Source organism: Equus asinus, chromosome 18 (assembly GCF_041296235.1).
Source record: "Equus asinus isolate D_3611 breed Donkey chromosome 18, EquAss-T2T_v2, whole genome shotgun sequence".
NCBI classification, from domain to species: Eukaryota; Metazoa; Chordata; class Mammalia; order Perissodactyla; family Equidae; genus Equus; species Equus asinus.
Genome location: NC_091807.1, coordinates 32,657,238 through 32,680,110, shown reverse-complemented (window position 1 = coordinate 32,680,110; position 22,873 = coordinate 32,657,238).

Genomic DNA, 22,873 nt, shown 5'->3' with positions numbered 1-22,873 from the left:
CAAATTGCTTAGACTGGGGATCTAATGCATTTCGTGTTGAATAGAAATCACTCCAGTAATATAAACTCCTGTTCATCCTCAAACACTTACTGTGCACGTGGAGCCTAAAGATGAGTAGGTGAGTAAATGCGTGGCCTTTTTTTCCTGTAAAAAGGGTCTCTGTCTTGTGCAACTTAATAGAATCCTGCCGTGTACTAAAGCATGCATTTGTGTATATGTTGGCGATTTGAAAATGGCACCAAGTGTTAAGTAAAGAAAGTCCTTAATAGTCCTATAGAGGTCAAAATGCTAAGTTACAAAAAAATACCAGATCCTGAAACCTCTGCATATCCTTAACACAATCCATATTAAAAACGTTGTTAAATCCATTTAGTAAAAAAACTACATGTGAATTTATCAGAAAAGCATCTTAAAAAACAGCCATGAAGATAAGACTTGGCAAAAAAGAAAAGACAAGAAACAAATGAAACCTTGGGAAGGCTCTTGTCACTGGAAACCTTGACTCTCAAGCCAAGATTCTTCTGTTAAGTGTAAAGTAAAGAAGCAGCTAACGGTGGGGCCTTGAACTTTCTGTGGTCCCTTAACATGTTCGTGGGGTTGACGTGTTCATGCCGACCGCCTGCTCATCTTCAGATTCTGGAACTTGCATGTGCTCAGTGAGTGTTTGAGGAACGAAGGGAGTATGTGCTTGGGGGTGATTTCTATTCAACACCAAATGCGTCATTCAACTTGTGACTCAGCCCATTGGCAGCTCTTGTAAACGAGGTGCTGCTTCCAGGTATGTGGGCTGCAGAGCTTGCATATCAGTTATGAAATGGACCACACAGATGCGCACTTCTTTCCTGGGCTGCTGTCTGTCTTGCTTGTATGGATCTGCTTCATCAGGACTGTGTCCATCCCAGCCTGGCCCGGCTGTGTGTGCTGAAGCCCATCTGCCAACAGGCTCCCCCTCTGTCCTTGAGCCTATTCTAACCAGTGTATCAAGCAGCCTATTTCCCCTGGTGAATGGGGCCTGGAAGGATTTCCATTTCCTTCTACTCTGAGTCTGGTGAGGCCCAGGTGCCCTGACTACCCCGTGTGCAAACTGCAGCCTTATTTTACCTTCTTATCTCTCCTGAAAGCTTGGGTGAGTGGACCACTGATGAGACCTATTCCTCAGCTCCTAGTCTGCACACTAACTTCCCATTGGGATTGGAGTTCTGCCCTGTCCCTGGCTAGGAGAGGATTTTATTACCCTGAATCTTGCGTCCTTCTTTCTCCATGACTCTTCTACCCCCTGGCGCTGGCACAGGCTGGATTCCTGGATGAGAGTGTAATCAAAAGCCTTGGCTCTCTTTCCATCTAAATCCTAAATCTTGGTCTAGATCTAGGCCTCATTACTCAGTAGAGTTCCTTCCCTTCTGCATAAGTGAGTTGACTTTCTCGCGTTATGGGTTTTGCTCGAAGCAAAATAATCTTAATTGCCCATCATTGAAATGGAGAACCATATTCCATCTTACTGAATATATACTTAATACATTAGGGATATTATTCATGTGGATTTGGAGGTGAAGTTCAAGCTTAGGGTTGGTACATCTCTGGGATCTCTACAAGCAATGTCACAACTGTGGTGATTCTGGTTCTTGGTATTTGGTGCAACTCAAAAAGGGAAACCAGAGTCTTCGAGCTGCTTTATAGGTTCATAGTACCTCATCATGAAGATTTTCATTAGTTTCTTTGTTGAGTTTTTTTAAAAAATATATTTCTCACGAATAGTAGCTCCTGAGCTAAGGAATTCCCAGTCATTCATTCATTTGTTGATCCAAGCATGAGGTACAATTGCTCCTTCCATCAGTACCAAACAAATGGGGAAGGACAGCACTGGCCATTGCCTGGACTTCAGGAGAAAGCAAAGTCTGGGGTGGACTGAGCCACTGGACATTCGCTTGGTTTCTCAAGTTGACATGGGCAGTAGAAAGAAACAGATTGAAACGTTGTAGGAGAAGTCTAGGGGACAGTGAATTTTTGTTCTTTTCTTCTAAGACATCTCCCCATTATTCCTTGGAATAAGAATCAGGCTCTTTCCCCAGTCAAAAAGATCAAGTCAGTAGAATAAAGCGATAGCTGGGAATGTCTATTTGCAGGACTAATCATTTGAAACCCACTTTGCAAACTACCACACCAGCAGTCCTCCTTCTTCCATGCCCTCTCTGTGCTTTTCACTACTCTCCACTCCCCATGCCAGAACCCGGTGTCTGGATGTGTAGTTTGGTATACATCTTTAAACCACGCCCCATCCCGTTCACAAACAAAGCTGTCTTCTTGTTGGCCCCTTGGTGGGATTTTGGGGTGCCTCAGAGTAGTGGGCGAGGGATGATGGTTTGTAATTCAAAGATGGATGGTTTATTACAAATACCATAGACAATGCTAGCCAAGAAAGTAAGTTTGGGGTTTGGTTGTTGGGGTAGAGGATTACAATAGTTTCCTTTCTAGTTTTTGTAGGAAAAGTCAAGTGCCAAAACATAGTGGGAGGAGTTTAAGCACAGGGAGAAGGTTGAGAGTTGGATGAGAACACAAGATGGGATAAGATTTGATGATTTTGATACTTGCAATGATCACAGGCTGTTCTAAAAATGTGAACTTCCCAGCATCTTCATTCTCTAATGAAAAATTTGTGACATCTGTGATTGCATTTATCTTCTAAATTTCCTTTCTAACCATTGTTTCCCATAGTCTGGTACTTCATTAGTAATGATTTTACTGACAGTTCCCTTAAACATTCTCTGAATTCAGGTGGAGGAAGATGGATTTTTAACTAATCTTTTTTGGCATAAACATATATCATATAGGAGACTAACTATTCTTTCCATTTTTCATTTGTTTTCTTTGGTGTTATCTGACATTAGGTTGTCAGAACAAATTAAAGTGGTGAGTGAGCAATAATTGCTTTGTGATATAAAAAGATGGGTAAAAATTGCTTTTTAACTCAGTAGATGTTTTACTTCTTATGCCTAAAATATTTCGGCAGGCGACTCTGCATTTAGCAGACAGTCTTGTGGATATATTTATGGACCTGGCCCATCTTGTGAAAACGGGGATTTGTACTGAATAATTCGGATTTGCTGACTTCATAGCTCAGGTTTTGTGGATCAGGGCCAACTCCTCTTCCTTTTGTGAGATGCAAACGTGGTCTTGCTGTTAATGCTAATCTTGTCTGTCTGCTCTGCCCCTTCTTCAGACCATCCACTGGTATCCTCCTATGCTGCATCTGCCCTCCTTTCCACTTAACTGAACTTTTAAGAGTGGCCTGATTCTTTTTAAAAACCCATTTCAAAACCCAATTAGAGAAAAGAGTGACAATCTCTTGAAAACCCTAGGCCCAAGATACACCAAGAACAACAAAAAATGAATCATTTTTTGCTGCCGTTTCCTTGAATATTCATTTCAGCCAATTCCTTGGTGGATTCCAAGGGTTTTATCTATGTTACAATTTCAGTGTGGGAAAAAGGAATTAGAACAGTCCTTTTTCTCCCAATGAATATGTACAATAGTTAGCTTTCTTAGTCCTTAGAGCTGTTTCTATTCCCATGAAGACTGGCAAATTGGTTAATGGGTGGAACATGGCCGTGTTAGTATGGTCTTCGTTATTATAATGTGGTACAGGAAATATGAAAAAATAAAAAGCTGATTCTGAAAAGAGAGGGAAGTATACTTGGACTTGGCCAAGAGAGATGCTCAGGCCATTAGCTGAGTAAGGTAAATTCTCTGGGTTAAAATTTCATTGGAAGATCACTGCTTACTAGCAGCTCATTGAAACGGGAAACCTGGATTAGCCTAGTGGTGTTCTCTCACTGTCTACACAGATGAAACCGAATGAGGACAAAAAGTGGCCACAGACTGCTTTTTAGCTTTTCTTCCTCAGATTCCTGTGGCAAATGTTAAAACTTCAAGTGCAAGTGGTGGAATCAGGAAAGGTCTTAAAACCTGTTAGGTGTGTATGAATACACACATGGGCATGAGTGTTTTGGACCGATTTGTTGGAGGGAAATATGACTCAATTATTAATTCAGAATTGTTTTGCTACACAAAAATCCATACAGATAGGCACTTGCAAATTTTTGGATTGGCAAGTTAAACAAAGAATCAAAACAGATTGAGTGCTTACTCTGAGTTGCGTGGTGGGGTAACGAAATTACATGACACAGTTCGGGGCCCAGGAGTCTGTGGTCTCAGAGGAGACAGCCAGGAAAATAATCAGGGTGCAGAGTTCTGGTAGAACTGAGGCCATGAGGGAGGGAAGGGAAGGGGGCAATAGCAGCGACTTCCTGGGGGGGACGAAGAGGATGAAAAGGAAGCGTGTCCAGGGGGAGTCGGACTGGAGATGAATCACAGAAGTGAGATGGACAGGAGATAGAAATAGTTCATTTAATTTTACTCTTTTTTTTAAAAATCAAGGTCACATTGATTTATAACATTATTTAAATTTCAGTTTTTATTTTTTTAATATTAAAAGCATTTAAATGTGCACTTTCCTATGAGAACTATTTGATCCTATCTCAAAAGTTTTGATAGTTTTAAAATATTACTCATTCAAGAAAAGTTTACTTGTTGGTTTGTTTTAACTTTTTATTTAAGGGTTACTTAAGAGAATGCTTATTAATTTCTATGCAGTGGCATCTTCTTTTGTTTAAATATTATTACTCATTTCTGATAGTTTTTCTTCATATATTTGATGCTATGGTATTCAGCAAATATTTATTATTTTTGTGTATTCATTTTGGATTCTATCTATCTTTGTTGATATAACATTCCAGTCTTTGTGCTATTTACTATTCTATCTGAGATTCAACTTTGCCAGAAATAAGTGAATTGCCACCTTTTTCTATTTTTTAATCTACTTTTAAAATTTGTGTAATAAATTTTTGTGCGCACTCTGTCTCTTTTTTAACTTTTTTGGGTCATTTTATTTCACATATCTCTTGAGAGTAGACTACATTTGATTTTTAAAATCCAATTTGGTCATCTTTTAATGTTTTTATTTATTTTCGCCGTGATACTGATGCTTGGTTTTATAAAAAACAGTTTTCCTCCTCTTTCTAATGTTTTCTGTCCTTTTTTGAGTACTTATTTTTAACCTACACACTCTCCTGTAATTTTCAGTGAATGTACTCCAGTTTTAATTTTGTGAGTGGATCTTAAGTTAAAAAACAGTTAAAATGTGATTTCTATTATAATAAAAATAAAGAATGAGATCTTTTTTAAAAAAACTTTTATATCAAGTAAGGGATTTAATCTATCTTTACTTCCCTTTCCAATTCTGAGATTTTAAAAATATAACATGTTTTTAGATTCAGATTATTGATTTTAAATGATCATTTTTTTACATGTTTGCTATTTTTAAGAGATATTTTACATGTATATTTAGTTGGTCAGCGTTTTTGTAACCTTTATTTATATCATCTCTAATGAATTTCAAAGTTAACCACATTCTTTTTAGATGCCAAAAATCTTATTTTATTGATTTGTCTCTCAATAATCTCTTTTCAGCTTAAATTTAGGCAAAACTATAGTTGCCTTTTCTTTTAGTTTTCAGTGTTATGGAAGGGACATGTGAAGCTGCGTTAATTTTTGTTCTGTTTTGGGTGACTTCCTTTTCCTTTTCTTTTCTCCTCTGCCTGAATTCTTACATGCCTTTTTTCTCCATTCATATGATTTAAGAGTTGTCAGAACGTATCTTGAGGCCGGTTTCTCTCATCAGTTTAGGTTGGAACGTGGTGAATGAACTCTTTTTCTCCTCATACTTGAGGGTTTTTTGAACTCTCACATTTTCATAAATTATTTTAAATCAAAACTTTCTTTTCAATCTTTCTGGTTTCCTCCTCAAGAATTCACGGTATTTAAGTTGGCAGCGTCAGTTCTGGGTATTTGCCATCTTCTTGCTCTTCATTTTTATCTCCTTATCTCTTCCCATTTATCCTGAACACCCAGCTTTTCCTCCAAATCATGGGTTCGGTTTTCAATGCGACACAGTCTGCTCTTTACCAGACATGAATGATATTGAACTTAAGAGGGCAAGTGTTGTTGTCTTGCCATTCTTCCTGGCCTCACCACCAACCCTTTAGATTTTGTCCACTTAATTTGCTTCCTACCCTGTGGTTCTTTCTCCCAGCTTTTTGCTAATTGGGGAACTTTCTTTACCATTTGCTTTCCTGACACTCTGAACTGATAGAACATATGGAAAAATATGACCCCACATCTCCTCCTACTGAAGCTCTTGACTCCCCTCAGTGCTCAGAACTGCCCCTCCCAGGGTGCAATGCACCTCACTGTTCACTCCCTGTCTCCCATCTCCAAGTCATTTACTTAGTTTCTTTCCTCAGTTAAAAGTATAAAGTGAGACTCCGAAGGGATTACAACTATCAGAAACCTGCACCCACACAATATGGGGATGGCTGAGCTGCTTTGTGTTGCATACAGATCTCGGTTTCTGAAAGACAGGGAAGAATGGGAATCTGAGCTCCAGCAGGGCAGCTGTTGAACTTAACTTTGTAATTAGCCGCATCTCTTTGCATGTTCTGGTAATAGTTTGCCTGCCAGTCATAGTTTCACTATCCTTGTGGGCTTCTCCCTTTTTCTATATCTTCTTTTCTGTATCCTCTTTCTTCTTTTGTGGAAACTAAGGGGAGACTGCATTTTAAACCAGAGGTCAAGATCCAGGCGATTTTTGTTTCAAAGTGGGTTTTCTCCCTCTAGTCATCATTCTTTGGTGATGGATCCCACTTAGTCCGAATTCTCTTCAGAAGGTCCGTAAATGCCATAAAACACACAATGGCGGAGGGGAGATGACATTCCTGGAATGAGTCAGGCTGAACGGTTCCAGTTTTCTCCCTAAGTCATATTGTAGAAAATACGATATGATGTGGGAAGTGACTTGTCTTGGTGAAATGGGCCTGGTTTGGGAATCAGAAATCTAAACTCAACCTCTATTGCCCTGTGAGACTTCAGCCTTCTGTTTCCTGACCCATAAGAGGAAAAGGCTGGGCTAAAAGATTTTTCCGGTCCCATTGACTCAGGCTTTCCATATATTTTGTAGTTAACGTAATAAATATTGGGGGCCATTTCATCTCTCTATTGCTTAGCAAAGCCTGGGGTAAGAAGACAATGCTTTGTGTCAGGAATGTGGAAAGCTGTATTTGTGGATAGGCAGGAAGCAACCTCGCCTTTTGGAACCAGATCTTAAAGTATATCTGTATTCCGTGCATTACTCCATTGGGTGAACAAGGGGAGGAGTTGCATGCTAAAGGAGGAGATTTTTCTTTAAGGAAATTAGGGCTGACCAAACAAGGAATTGGTTGCTATTATCAGACACTAATGGGCTCTGATACAGGGTAATTAGATAGCCCTAAAGGTAGGGTTTAGAGCTAAGTAACCAGCCTCCCTTTGTGCAGGAGATACTGCGTGAATATGCTTGAGATGGATTCTGTTCTCTGTAAATTTTTAATCTGTTCAAAAATTTTCATGGAACAATTTACTCCTTTCCCTCTCCCTTCTTCCTTAGCTTCTTTGACCTTGACCATACGTTGAAAGGTGAATGTATATATATATATATACACACACACAAAATGATTACTATTGGCCAAGGAGCTTTCTGCACAAATCACAAGACCTTTTACATCTTTATTTTTCATAGCTGTAAGAGTCTGAAGTTCCTCTTAGATGGGCTTTCCTTAGCCAAGCATATATAGTTTTTAGACTTGATCTGTATGATTTGAAAATATCACGTTTCAATGTTATCGCACATTCCTTTAAAAAATACATTTATCTGGCCTTGTGGATTTGATACCACAGCCAGCAGAGGGACTCTGTGACTCTTCCTGGGGAGATGAACTCTTATATTTTAGCGTTATTTTACGGAGATTCCTTTCCTGCATTTTAGGTCAATGGGACGTCAAGCTGTCCATGACTGGGGTGGAGACTTTTTACATGCACTAAGCCCTCCATCCGCACCTCATTACATTTACTCCTCTGGAGTCGTGTTACAAGTGCGTGGATATCAGGATCCTTACTTTCTCTGGCTAGTCTATCAATCAGCTTCATATCCTGGCCGGTATCACTGGCCAAAGTTAGATGCAAAACGCGGTGTGTTCTCTGGAAGCAGACTTGAAGGTAGAGTTTGGTGTGCGGCATATTTTTAGGGAACACCAGTAAAGGAACAAGGGAGAAGTAGGATTGGGGAGGGGATGCCCAATGGTCAGGCCTGACACTACCTCTGCCAACTTGGAGGCAGAGGTCTACAGCGAGTAGTGTCCATTAGAGGAGACAGCTTTGGTCTGCAATGGCTGGGCCTCTTGTTCTGTCCTTGGGTGTAGAAGGCCCTGGAAGGCTGTGACCTTGGGTGGGGTCTTTCTGTAGCTCACTGCCACAGACAGGGCACCCTGGCAACTTAACCCTAAGTGAGTTGGTGACATAGTGACCACTTGGGCAAGTTACTTAACCTCCCAAGGCTCCAGTTCCCTCCTCTATAAACTGGGCGAGCCTGATAATTCCACATATCTCATAGGGTTATTGTAAGAATCATAAATGAGAACATATGCTAAGTATCCTTGTACAGTGCATATTAGGGTTTCAATACATGGTAACTAGACTTGTAAAAGAACATTTATTTCTTCTACAGTTGTTTCTGAGCATGCATTACAGGTCAGGCATTGACCTACACACTTTCTTTCCATTATCTATTGAATCCTGAATGTGTTCGTTTCCCAGGGCAGCCTTAACGAAGGGCTACAAGCTGGGTGGTTTAGGACAATGGTTTATTGTCTCACAGTTCTGGAGGCTAGCAGTCCAAAATCAAGGTGTAGACAGGGCTGTGCTCCTTCTAAAGCCTCCACGAGAGGATCCTTCATGGCCTTTTCCAGCGTCTGGTAGCCCAGATGTTCCTTGGTTGGTAGCAGCGTCATTCCAGTCTCTGTCTCCACATCATCTTCCCTCTAGTGCATCTCTGTGTTTAAATTTCCCCTTTTTTATAAGGACACTGGTCATATTGGATTAGGACCCACCCTAATGACTTCATCTTAACTTAAATACCTCTCTAAAGACACTACCTCCAAATAAAGTCACAGTCACAGGTACTGGGAGTTAGAATGTCAACATATCTTTCGGGGAGGACACAATGCAATCCATAACACTCGTGACTCTCTATGTGGTAGGTATTATTATCTGCATTTCGTAGGTGAGTGAACTGAGACTCAGAGAAGCCAAATAACTCACCCAGAGTCACGCAGCAGGCAAGTGGTGGAGCGAGGACTCGAACCAAAATCTCTCTGACTCCCCAGGGCATGTCCTTTCCACTAAAATATTGTCGCCTCCATATATGAAACCTCTAAGTAAACTAGGAGAGATTTGAATTTGAGGGATAAATTAGAGTCTACAATTGCTACAATAAAATTAGTTGTCATCTGGTAAAATAGCCTGAATCCACAAGCAGCTTGTAAGCCATTTTGCTCAAACAAATAACAAAAAGCAGCCATAAAGGGCAACCACAACACGTCTACACTTGGCAAGGGTTTCCAAACCCGGTTTTACCATTTCCTCCTCTTACCTGCAATTCCTGGCGCCTGAGACTGTGTTTAACCACTGAGGCCTCAGCTTCTTTTCTGGAAAAGAAAGTTGGCAATTTGTGTTCCATAAACTATGACACGAGTTTGATTAAAAAGTATCTTGTATCTTGCTTTAGTAATGATAATTATAACAATTTCAATCACATGTACTTTACTAACATGGTCCTGATAATAATAATAATATCCAATTTGATGTGAGCATCTCCCCTGTGCCAGGCACTTAGAACCTGTTAGTGACGTCATTGAGAGTTTCCACGTGGAACGGCGCTGTCTAGGAAAAACACACTGCTTTCCTTTACTTTCACACTTCTGGCCACCAAATGTGTGGGTTTTTTCCACACTGATGAATTCTCCAGCATCCGCTGGGTGTCATTCAATTTAAGTAAATTCTGACACCATCTACCTGGAATTAGTGTCAGGTTAAGGGCTCAGTCCTACAAGACTGCTTTCAATCCCCCACCATTTCAGATGCCACTTAAAGTCCCAGATTGTTATCTGCACTTCTAACCTGTTAGCTATAAATCAGAGGTTCTCATGACCTCCTCCTCAGGTTTGAAAATTTGCTAGAGTGGCTGGTAGAACTCAGGAAAACAGTTTACTTGCTAGATTACTGGTGTATTATAAAAGGGTACAACTCAGGAACAGCCAGATGAGGAGATGCATAGGGCAATGTAAGTGGGAAGGGCCGTGGAACTTCCACGCCCTCTCCAGGCATGCCACCCTCTCAGCACCTCCATGTGTGCACCAACCCAGAAGCTCTCTGAGCCCCACAGTTCAGGGATTTTTATGGAGCCTTCATCACAAAGGCATGATCAGTTATTAGCTCAATCCCAGAGGATGGCAGGTGAGCCTGTGAGTTCTAAGCTTCTAATCAAGGTTTGGTCTTTCTGGTGCCCAGCTCGCATCCTGAAGCTGTCCAGGATCCCAGCAAGAGTTGCCTCATTGGAACAAAAGATGCTCCTTGGGAAATCACAAAGGTTTTAGGAGATCTGACCACGAGCTGGAGTTGAAGACTGAAAAATATATATCTTATTATATTACAATATCAGATGCTGAGAAGGAACTCTGATTCTGGTTTTCTGGTTGAATTTACCTTCCTTCCAAAAGGTTCCCTTTATGATTAAGTTGATAGTGATCAGGCATTTTGTAAATACTAGACATCATTTCACCCTTTGAACTTCTAACGTGAGAAAGTAAAATAGAAGGAGCTGTTGTATAGGTTAGGAGTCAGCAATTAAGGCCTGGAGGCCCATTTTTGGTGCTCCACCTATTTTTGTAAATAAAGTTTTATTGGAACACAGCTGTGCTTGTGTACTATGGCTGCTTCCATGTTTCAACAGGCAGAGGTGAGTGTTTGCAACAGAGACTTTCTGGCCCACAAAACCTAAAACATTTACTGTCTGGCCTTTTTCTTTTTTTTTTTAAACTTATTAATATTCCATGGTTCTAGCACAACTAGGAAACATACTTTTTTTTTTAAAGATTTTATTTTTTCCTTTTTCTCCCCAAAGCCCCCCGGTACATAGTTGTATATTGTTAGTTGTGGGTCCTTCCAGTTGTGGCAGGTGGGACGCTGCCACAGCGTGGCTCGATGAGCAGCGCCACGTCCGCACCCAGGATTTGAACTGACGAAACACTGGGCCACCTGCAGCAAAGAGCACGAACTTAACCACTCGGCCATAGGGCCGGCCCCCTGGCTGGCCTTTTATAGAAAAGGTTTGCCAGCCCCTGGTCTAGAGGATTTAGAGGGGCTGTCAGCACCATGGATAACTAACAATTTGAAGATGAGAGACCTTTGAAGCTAAGAATCTAAGAGCAAACATTCAACCAACACAGAAGCTGATAAATAGATAGGAAGATACAGAGAGAGCCCCTGCACAACTGATGAAACCAAAATACAGGGGGTCATGATGTTGGTGTTGTACAGAACAGCAAAAGCAGAAATCCAGTATTAACATTTTACTCCTATAAAGCATTTAATTGCTAGGATTATGTTAAGGCCTTAACCGAATAAAGCAAAGGAAGTATCGGGAGACGCGTGAGTCACCATGCATGGTAAATCTCAATCCATTTCAGATGAACTGAAGTTGAAGTGGGATTTTCTAAAACTGGATTTAAAAATGCATTTTAATTTTCATTTGCCTAATGAAGTTAAGCATCTTTTCATGTGATTCTTTGCTACCTGCTTATATTTTTGGGTGAATCATCGGTTTAAATATTTTGATCAGTTTTTAATTGAATAGTTTGTTTTCTAATTATTGAGTTTTTTTTAAAAATTGAGATAAAATTCACATACTGTGATGACTAATTTTGTGTGTCATCTTGGCTCCACTGTGGTGCCCCATTGTCTGGTCAAACACCAGTCAAGAGTTTGCTAGGAAGGTATGTTTTAGATGTGATTAACATTTAAATTCATTGATTTTGAGTGAAGCAGATTACTGGCCATAATGTGGGTGGGCCTCATCCAATCAGTTGAAGGCCTTAGCTCAAAGGCTGAAGTTTTCTGAAGAAGAAGGGATTCTATCACCCTCAAGATTGCAACTTAGAAATTAGTTTCCAGCTTGCTTGCCTTCCCTGGATATTTTGGACTCAAAACTGCAACATCAACTCTTACCTGAATCTCTAGCCTGCCACATGGACTTCAAACTTGCCATCCTCCACAGTGTCATCAGCCACTTTCTCTCTATACGTCCTATTGGTTCTGTTTCTCTGGAGAACCCTAACTGATATACAAACCGTAAAATTGGCCCACCCCCACATGACAATCAGAAGAAATGGCTGTCAAACTTGGCAAAGACCAGAGGAGAAAAAAATGCCTAAAGTCTATTGTGACAAGCTCCTAAGATACTCTGTGCAGGTTTTTTGAGGGAGATTCATTCTCCCGTGATAGTCTGATTCACCTACTATTCAGAAGGCACTAGCTTCTAGGAATTTTTAATAGGAATGTAAAATATCTTGCCAAACTTTTGAACATCACACAGTTTTTGCCAAAGTAACTGACTAACAAATGTTGGCCAGCAGATTCGGTGGAATGCCTGTGGATGCTTCTCCATCTGACAGAGGAATCGTAAGCGCTGGTTTGTTCTATGGTCTCTACTCATCAGTTGAATCAGCCCAGAATTACATTTACCACAACTTTGAGCTCAGTCAATAAGTGACGAGAAATTAATATTTTTGAGTCCTACAGATTGTACCTCTCTGAAGCTGGACTAGCACCAAGGTTAGTGTCAGAATGGTTCGAGGATGGTTTTATGATTCACTCTGTAGACAAGCCCTTATTCTGTGCACTGTCAGAAGAATTGGAGAAAATATAAAGACAAGAAGAAAAATAATAGTAATAATGTGTACACCCCTGTTCATAGCAGCATTATTCACAATAGCCCAAAGCTGGACATAACCCAAGTGTCCATGGATGGACGAATGGATAAACAAAATATTCTATATGCATACAGTGGACTATCATTCAGCCTTAAAAAGGAGGGAAGTTTTGACATATGAAGGAAGCCTGAGTACATCGTGCTAACTGAAATAAGCCAGACACAGAAGGACAGATATTGTTTGATTCCACTTCTATGAGGTCCCTAGAGTAGTCACATTCCTAGAGATAGAATGTAGAATGGTGGTTGCCAGGGGCTGAGGGGAAGAATAAATGAGGAGTTGTTGTTTAATGGGTAGAGTTTCAGTATTTCCAGATGAAAAAAGTCCTGGAGACTGGTTGTACTGAACACAACTGGACTTAAAAATGGTTAAGATGCTAAATTTTATGTTATGTGTATTCTACCAAAATTAAAAACTAACAAGAAAAAAATAGCAACAATTTTAACATTGGCTATCATTTATTCTATGTTTACTATATACAAGACATACTAGGAACATCTTTTAAACAATCTTATGAGTTAAATACTCTTATGAGCCTAAGACTATAAGCAACAGAGGATCAAAGCAATTAAGTAATTTGACAAAGGTCATAGAGCCCCCGAGTGGTAGGGGAGGCCTCAAGGCCGGAGCTATGTGACCCCAGAAAACCTATCTGCTTTTAACCAAAAAAGAGGGATTTCAAAAAAATAGAACTGTGGCTTGGGTGAAGAAAGTGAGGCATTTGCCCCTGGCATGAAATTTAAGAGGGCACAAAAAACTCAGTAATCAGACAACTGACATGGTAAGGCAATCTTTTAAAAAAAACAAAAATTAGTTCAAAAATCCATGATGAGCAAAATGAGAAAATTTTAAATAAATTCAAGATCTAACAGGACAAGTGAGGGAAGTGGCTCAATTGCACGGGCGATCCTGCGAAGAAGTTACTTGTTATAGTCGGGATAATTTCACATCACTAATAGAATTTTTTAAAATTCCCAACCATTTTAACATGACCAGATATTGCTAATATTTAAAATATGGAGCAGCAAAGAAATGAAGAAGAGCTGTCAGAACGTGTGGAAAGAGAGAGGAAAGTTTATTAACACAACAATGTGAAACACTGTCTTAAGGAGCCGAAGCTTTGTAATAACTTGGCACCACATTCAGACGGCTTAATTTCAAGAGATATTTATCCCAACGATAGCTGATAGTAATGCTCTAATAAGTCCTGTACTTTGTGCTAAGACAAAACTAATCAGGGTTTTCTGAGGCTGTGTGATGTGCTGGAACTATCATGCTACTGGGACTCCGCCACTTATGAGCAAGGGCTGTTGGGGAAGCTAATTAACCTCTCTGGGTCCTAATTTCATAATCTTTAAAATAAGGATAATGCCCACTTTGTCAGCTTCATAGAGTTCTTTGCGAGGACCAAATGAGATAATAGTTGCGAAAGTGCTTTGTAAAATTGTGTTGATCTGCAGAGTTGGTCGTTGTTATTTTGCAGTGCATTCTTTTTTCGAAACCAGAGTGGGGAGCCAAAACTAATATCTCCCTTATAGACTGTGTCGCACAGGATTTTACTGTGTGTGGTTATGTTTGGGTGGGCAGAGACCTGATTCGACTCACAGTCTCCCTGAATCCATGTATCATTGAGCCAGAGACTCACTAATCAAGTTGATGCAAGCATGCGTAAAGAATTTAACTGAGAACTGGCAGGCGAGTGTACATTTTAGGGGTTTTGTAAAGGGAGCCATCTCAAAATGCAGATGGTTTTCAGATATGGCTAAAGGTTGAAATGAGGGGCAAGGGTTGGGCTTACATGTTGGATGACTGAGAGAGAAAAACATTCTTGGTTCAATTGACCGTTTTGTTGAGATTGAGCTGGTTCTGGGTACCCGGGAAGTGGTGGGGTACCTGGCCAGAGCTGGATATACCAAAGAAGGTGGACAGTCATTTAGTTATCACCTCAGTAATCCGGTCATTCACTCGTGTGAGCAAAAATGTACCAATGTACCGGCTATTATGGACATTTTAAAAGTATAGATAACGTGTTTTGAAAAAAATGCATTATCTCCACTAATATGTCATAAATATATTTATGTCAGAATAAAGTATCAAAGAGACTATTCACACATTTCAAGTCCTTGAAACTTTTTTAAAAACTCGGCTTGGTGAAAGCATAAGGAAGCAGGTCATTTGTTGAAGGAACAATACTGAAAGATTTTTAAGCAACGCTTCTTTGACCTTAAGTCCAAGCTATCCAGCTCGATCTAGTATTTGGTACTATTGGTACTTGGCTGCTGGAAATTCTTGGCAAGGTAGAGTGTTTTGATTTCATTTGATCTGTCATCAGACCAGGCACCTGATTTTTTTCCCCCCGAACTATAGAGCCTTAGATCTGGTGGGCCCCACCCAAATTTCAACACCAACAGAGCTTTTGTATTAAGTTCAGAGTGAGAGATTGTTTGGACAAATAATTCATACCCTTTGATGGGAAGGGGAAGATTTGTTTCAGAAAAGAGATTATCTGTGCTTGTGCCAGGTATGGCTGCCCTAGACCTCAATTAGCCAGTGCATTAGCCTGTCCATTAAAGGAATTGCATTTTTATTGGATCACATCAAGCTGTTGATTGAAAAAAATAAAAGTGGCCTTTAAATTTTTCACCAGCTGTCACAGGATAGAGATGGCACATCCAAAGAATGGGCTAGAAATGGTGAACTACCAATGATACCATTGTTCTTCCAACCCATCCTATAAGAAGAACCATCCATTTCCTCAACTGCTCTGGCCAGAATTGGCCCTGTGCATTATGTAAGGTGGGCTGTGCCTCCCTGTTAGGATAGATAGGCCTTAAAATGCCTCTCTTCTAAATTTTCATTCTATGATCCTTGCAATCTCTATAAATAAAAGTGCTTCAGTATAGTGGTGGAGTGAGAGGGGAGAGCAGTGATGAATCTAGAAAGGTGAAGCTGGTGAACCTTTAGAGTGATATGCCTTAAAGAGGGCCTGGGCACTTTATGGCAAATGAAGACATCAGTTAGGTGGTTGTGGAGGGTTCTGTAAAGGATGAGTAGGCACGGAGATGGGAAGGAGTCAGAAATTAAGACAAACATCATCTAGTTCATGACCTACACATGACAAGTTCTTTTCACATTTTTAAACCAGAAGAGTCATTGATAAACTCCCCAGAGTCATCGTAGTCCTGAGAACGAAGGCCTAGAACAACCATGTAAGAGGTCCACCTTTTCCATAGTGCTTGGTGGATTCCCAGCACTGACATTTCTGTGCCACTTGGCTTAGATTTATGCACATCGTGCAATGTTCCAATTTCTATCTTTCCATCTTCCTCAGTGCAGCAATTGGTGTATGCAGTTGCCTGGAGGCAATTTTTGCAATAATCATATCTAGTACCTTTTTGCAAATAGGATCAACCTATTATTAATCTGGCTGCTTTCCTGTTTGTTGTTTTTTTGTTGTTGTTACAATCAGTTCTTTTTCTGTTATGTCACTGTGAAGTTTTTTGACTGTAGGTGGGGACTGTGAATCGATAGTATCTTAACAAAAAGCAAATAATTTATTCCAGCATGTCTTAATCATAAGGGTGAAACTGATAGACAAAGTGATTCTCCTCTGCCGTAATGGCTTTGTTTTGATTCATGGTATAGATAAGTGGAGTGATTAAATTGAATCTTAACTAGAAATTCTGATTTAAATTCTGTCAACCTGGTCTGTTTATAAGAAGTGGTTCTTAGGCAAAGTGAAATGTTCTTTGGGCCTGAGAAGGAAATAAACACTATTTAAAACTTTCATAAATCCAATAATCAAGCTGTTTGTGCTCTCTTTTTATTCCAGTTTCTTCTGTTGTTAGTTAAAAATTTGGGGGCTTTTAATGAGCATCAAGTTACCAATTATATCTGTTACAAAGGAAGGAAGAGGAACTTCTTCTCATAGGTGGGATGTAGAAGGTCCTGGCCCATGTTTTTGTAAACATATTAGAACAAAAAGATAATTTGTAAATTTACAAAAAGCCTATTTTTATAGACATCAGAGAATTCGGAGAGCAAGGAGCACTAGATAAACTAAACTTCCAAGGGGAAAACTCTTACAGGGTGAGCTGGCAATCACCAAAGCTGTTCCCCACCCCTTTGTGGTCATTTACCAATTCTGGATATGGGATGAGAAAACAAAGACCCTCCCCAGGAGCAGAGGACTCTCATCAAACATTTGGCTTGTCTCCCCATCAAGACATTTTTAAATTTTGAGGCTACATTGGGTGGGAGGTTAGAGAGCTAAGTTGAAAACCCCTGAAGGGCAAATTGGAACTCTCAGAATCTTTCAGGGCTGAGGAGACCCAGGCCCCATCAGAATCTCAACAAACAGGTAGAATGCCCATGTTCTCTAAATAAAGGAAAAGCAGAAGTATTATGAGTCTTACTAAAGCTAAAACCCTTTCCAGCCTAACCCATTATTGCTTTGAAATGCTTATGCCTTCACACTATTTATGTAATAGAGGAAAGAGAAATTCTCTTTGGTGGGTGATAAAATCACCCAGAGTCTCTGCAGTTTTTTATGTTTAACATACAATAAAAAACCACAAGACATGCAAAGAGCCAAGACTATATGATTGCTAATCAAGGGGAAAAATGGATACTAGAAGAAGACCCCCAGATGATCAAATATTGGAATTAGCAGGCAAGGATTTAAAAATAGCTATGATTAATGTGCTCAAAAATAGAGGAAAAAAAGAGATGAAAAGATAGAGAATTTTACCAAAGACTTGAAATCTATAAAAAAATCAAATGGATATTCTAAAATGGGAAAATACAATATCTGAAGTTAAGAAGACATTGAGCTTGGCAGTTGATTGGACATAGCAGAACAAAGGGCTGGGGAGCTGGGAAAAAAGTCAATAGTATTCAAGTTCAGATTTTAAAAAAGATAGATATGTAAGACCCATGAGGAATATGCTAAAAAGGCCCAATATACATGTAATTTAATGTCCTGAATGAATGCAGGAAGAAAATAGGGCAGAAGAAATTTTCAAAATGATAATGGCTGAGAATTTCACTGAACCGAATCCTTAGATTCAAGAAGCTCATGGAATCCCAAGAAATGGAAATAAAAAAAGGACCATACACAGGCACATCCTAGTAAAACTGCTGAAGACCAAAGTAAAAAATACAATCTTAAAAACTAGAGAAAAAAGCCACATTACCTTTAAAAGAGTTACAGTAAGATTGACAACTGGATGCTGATAAGAGGCAATGGAGTCCAGAGGACGATAGAACAACATCTTTAAAGGGATAAAAGAAAGTCACTGCCAACCTGGAATTAAGAATATTTTTCAACAGTCAAAATGAAGAAAGATATTTTTAGACAAATAAAAATGGAGGGAATTCATTTCTAGCGTGTTCGTACTAAAAGAAAAACTCTTTTCCTCTAGGCAGAAGGAAAATGAGTCCACTTGGTAATATGGAAATGCAGGAGGAAATGAATAATAAATATGTGGCTAAATAGCAATAATTCCTGATTGTGCAAAGTGATAATTGTAATATCTTGTGAAACTTAAAATAGATGCAGAAAAAAATATATAATAACAAAGTGAAAGGGGGGAGGGTGGAAAATGGAATTAAACAGTTCTGAAGTTCTAGCGGGATTGAGATGATAAAAATTATAATATGTATTAGACTGTGATAAATCAAGAAAACACATTGTAATCTTTAGATTAACTAACAAGCTAGTAGAAAGAGAATAAATAGAATAATAAAGTATTTGGTGACCAAAAAATGAGAGAAGTAGAACTAATGTTTGCTGAATGCTTTTTGCCTGTGTTCCAAGTAATCCTCAACATTGTGGTAATGCACATTTCATCATTTCCATTTGATAAAGAGAACAACTGCTTTTGTTGGAATTCTTGGTTGGAAACAGAAGAAATACTCTAATTTGCATAAATATAAATGCAAGCTAATGTAGGATTTATTGGGTAGCTCATAGACTCTTGGAAGGGTCACAGGACAGATACTACAGTTTTTATGCCAATGCTGGAGACCTCTTTTGTTGATGTTCCCTGAAGCTGGAGGCTTCCATTGCCTCCCTCACAAAAGATGACAATTGTAGGGTGCTTGTGTCTCCCTCCGTTGCTCTCTACTGCATTGAAGTCTCTTGAGAGTGCATCTAATTCACAAAGCTTAGATCACATAGCTGCACCCTAGTTGCAAGGAGAGCTTAGAAAATGAGGTTTTGGCTTATTCCTGGGGGAAATAGGATCAACAAAGGAGAAATTTCCCTAAACACAGGCAGAGTATTCAAAAAATGTGTTGGAGTGTGTGTGTGTGCATGCATTTACAAAGCATGACACATATCCACTACAGGAAGTGAAGGTTATGAATGCTGAGTGCCATCTAGGAGCCTCCAAACATTGAGTGATGGCCCAGGGGCTGGAGCCCAGGAGGGTTGGCTCCAGAGTATGTGAACTACTTTGAACTGTCATTCACTTGATCCCTTCTGGCTCTTTGTGAGACACACTCTATAAAAAAGCTGTTGGGGGGATGCCAGTAATTGCTGGATGGCATTTCAGGACCAACAGGCTAGGGCTTGAGATAGAAATGGACCAGGATGGCATTGAATTCTGTGGTGGTAACGTCCTCTACTTGTACTCCTGCTGGCACCTGACATTCCAGGAGCTACACCTCTAGAAACTTCCACATCAATTGTCTGATAGCTCCTCACATCTCAAGGACCTTCTGTTTTCTACCCAAATGGCTGTGTGAAAAAAGAGAGTCCAAAGACAGAAAAACAAAAAAACAAAACTTCTAGCTATCTAAGAATTAACAAGTGAAGCAAGGAATAATAGAATTTTTTATGGTCCAATAACAAAACAAAATCCTAGATTAAAAAAACAAAGGCAATGTTGTGGGTAGTCAGCCATGGGATCTGATTGCGTGTATGATTATTTTAACCCACAGTGCATAATTCAAAGCACTAATTTGATAAACTAATCTTTTAGATCCTGCAGATAATATGGAAGCATTTTGGGGAGAGAGATTTTCAAACTAATGGATTCACTCCTCTTGCCTTTGATAATAATGGCTCGCATTTGCAGAGCACTTGCTATTTTCAAGTCTCTAACTTGCTCCCCTCAGCACTGGCAGGTGGGCAGTATAATTCCATTTGACATAGGAAGAAACAGGTTGTGGGTATGAGACAACGTTCTGGTGTTATGTACAAGGGGACATTTTGCTTTCTCATTTTTGTACTTAGTGTATTATCTTTTAATTGCAGTTTCTCTGTTTTTTTCTAGGCATAGGAAGGGGGATTAGAAGATATTATCAATGAGCCATTGGTTGTTTGTCAGTCAACAAATATATTCATTGTAGTAATGATTAAATTTGTGTATTCTATGTCAGATGTATATGCTAGTGTTTTCGGATTCCTATCTGATTGCATAATGGTTACAATATGCTGCTTTAATTGACATTGATAGCAAACCAATAACAGATATCAATTAAAGAAACTTTCTGAGATTAGATCGTTAAAGGAAACATTGGAGGTATAGTTATTATAAATTGATTTTCTGGGTTTATTTCATGACTCTGATCTGTAACATACTGGACACAATGTTCTTGCTCTCAACGAACTATTTCAGGGAAATGCAAATCAAACTGCAATGAGATATCACCTCACTCCCATCAGAATGGCTATAATTAACAAGACAGGAAACAAGTGTTCGAGAGGCTACGGAGAGAAGGGAACGCTCATACACTGCTGGTGGGAGTGCAAACTGATGCAGCCACTATGGAAAACAGTATGGAGTTTCCTCAGAAAATTAAGGATAGATCTACCATATGATCCAGCTATTCCACTGCTGGGTATTTATCCAAAGAACTTGAAAACATGAATGCATAAAGACACATGCACCCCTATGTTCATTGCAGCATTACTCACAACAGCCAAGACTTGGAAGCAACCTAGGTGCCCATCAAGGGACGAATGGATAAAGAAGATGTGGTATATACACAATGGACTACCACTCAGCCATAAGAAATGATGAAATCCAGCCATTTGTGACAACATGGATGGACCTTGAGGGCATTATGCTAAGTGAGATAAGTCAGAGGAAGAAAGTCAAATACTGTATGATCTCACTCATAAGTAGAAGACAAAAACAACAACAAACAATCACATAGAGACAGAGATTGGATTGGTGGTCACCAGAGGGGAAGGGGGGAGGGAGGAAGGTGAAAGGGGTGATTACACACACGTGTGTGGTGGTGGATGGTAATCAGTCTTTGTGTGGTGAACAGGATGTAATCTACACAGAAACTGAAATATAATGATGTTCACCTGAAAAAAATTTACATAAAAATAGCATTCACAATTAAAAAAACTGTTTCAAAATGCCGTGTGAAAGATATTTTCTGTTCTTTTAAAGATTTTTTTATTTTTTAATTTTATTTTCCTTTTTCTCCCCAAACCCCCCCGGTACCTAGTTGTGCATTTTTAGTTGTGAGTCCTTCCGGTTGTGGCATGTGGGACACCACCTCAGTATGGCATGATGAGCGGGGCCACGACCGCGCCCAGGATTCGAACAAGCGAAACCCTGGGCCGCCGAAGTGGAGCGCACAAACTTAACCACTATGCCGCCGGGCCGGCCCCCAGAGATATTTTCTTAAATGACCTTTCTTCAATAGATAAGTCTTGCTACCTCAACTTCCTTTTATTCATTTATTTTTGGTTGGGTTGAAGCCAGAAGAAAAAGGATGGAAACGTAAACATGGATGGCAAAGAAGGGAAGTTTGAGAAGGGTGCAGATGAAGTTGATCAAAACGAGCAATGAAAAGGGACGGAGACACACTTACTACCTGGCTAAGCATCGAATTAATTACTATTGTTGTACATTTCTAAAGCGCCGAAAGTGTAGCTTGTTTTCAGTCAGTAAAGATGTTCTGCCAGAGTCCCTTCCCTCCAGGGAAATAATAACCCAGTGAAATAAAACATCTGATTCAAGAGGGAAAATTACATGGCTTAAAAGAAATCAACCACAAAGGTTTCATTTATGAAACTGGTTGGGAGACATTTTTGTATTTGAAATCACAGAAACCACATTGCTTGGGCAATCTCACCTATACTTTCTGTTGTGTGAAAGTCCCAATGGTAAAATAATATTTACTCTCTGGCGCGAGATAATGTGTTTTCATACCTACACACATGCACACCCAAACCTATAGGCTCTGTGAGTGCCTGCCTTGGGGTGGACTCATTAGTTCTGCTTATCTGCGTGGGTGCATTCAGGACCATTCAAGGACGGTGGCAATGCCGGCACTTTAGAGTGAAGCTTACGATCAGTGCAAATCTGAAATGCTTTAAGATGAACGATGGAACTCAATTTAACCCTGAGAATGACAGTCCAGTTATCTGAAGTCAGAGGCCAGCAATGAGTGCTGGTGATTGATTTTGGATAGCTGAAAATGTTTTTCTATGTTTAGAGTGAGCCTGGAGGCTAATCTCCTTTAAAAGGAGTAATTTTTATATCACCTTTAAAAACACAGGTTGGCAAACTCTGACCAGCGGGCCAAACTCAGCCCTCTGCCTGTTTTCTGTAAATAGTTTGGTAAATGACAGTGGCACACAGCCACACTCACTTGTTTAGGTATCATCTATGACTGCTTTCATGCTGCAACAGTGGAGCTGAAGAATTGCGCCTGACACTGTAGGGACCATAAAGTCTAAAATATTTACTATCTGGCTTCTCATAGGAAAAGTTTGGCATCGCCTGTCCTAGTGTGTCAGTTTGGCAGACCACATACACACAGGGACAGCCACGTGAGGTGGGCTGTTGCTGGGACTCTAACATCCCTCTTCTGAATTTCTTGCCCTCCTATGGTCTGCCTTTTTATTTTTTTCTTATTTTTATTTTTTA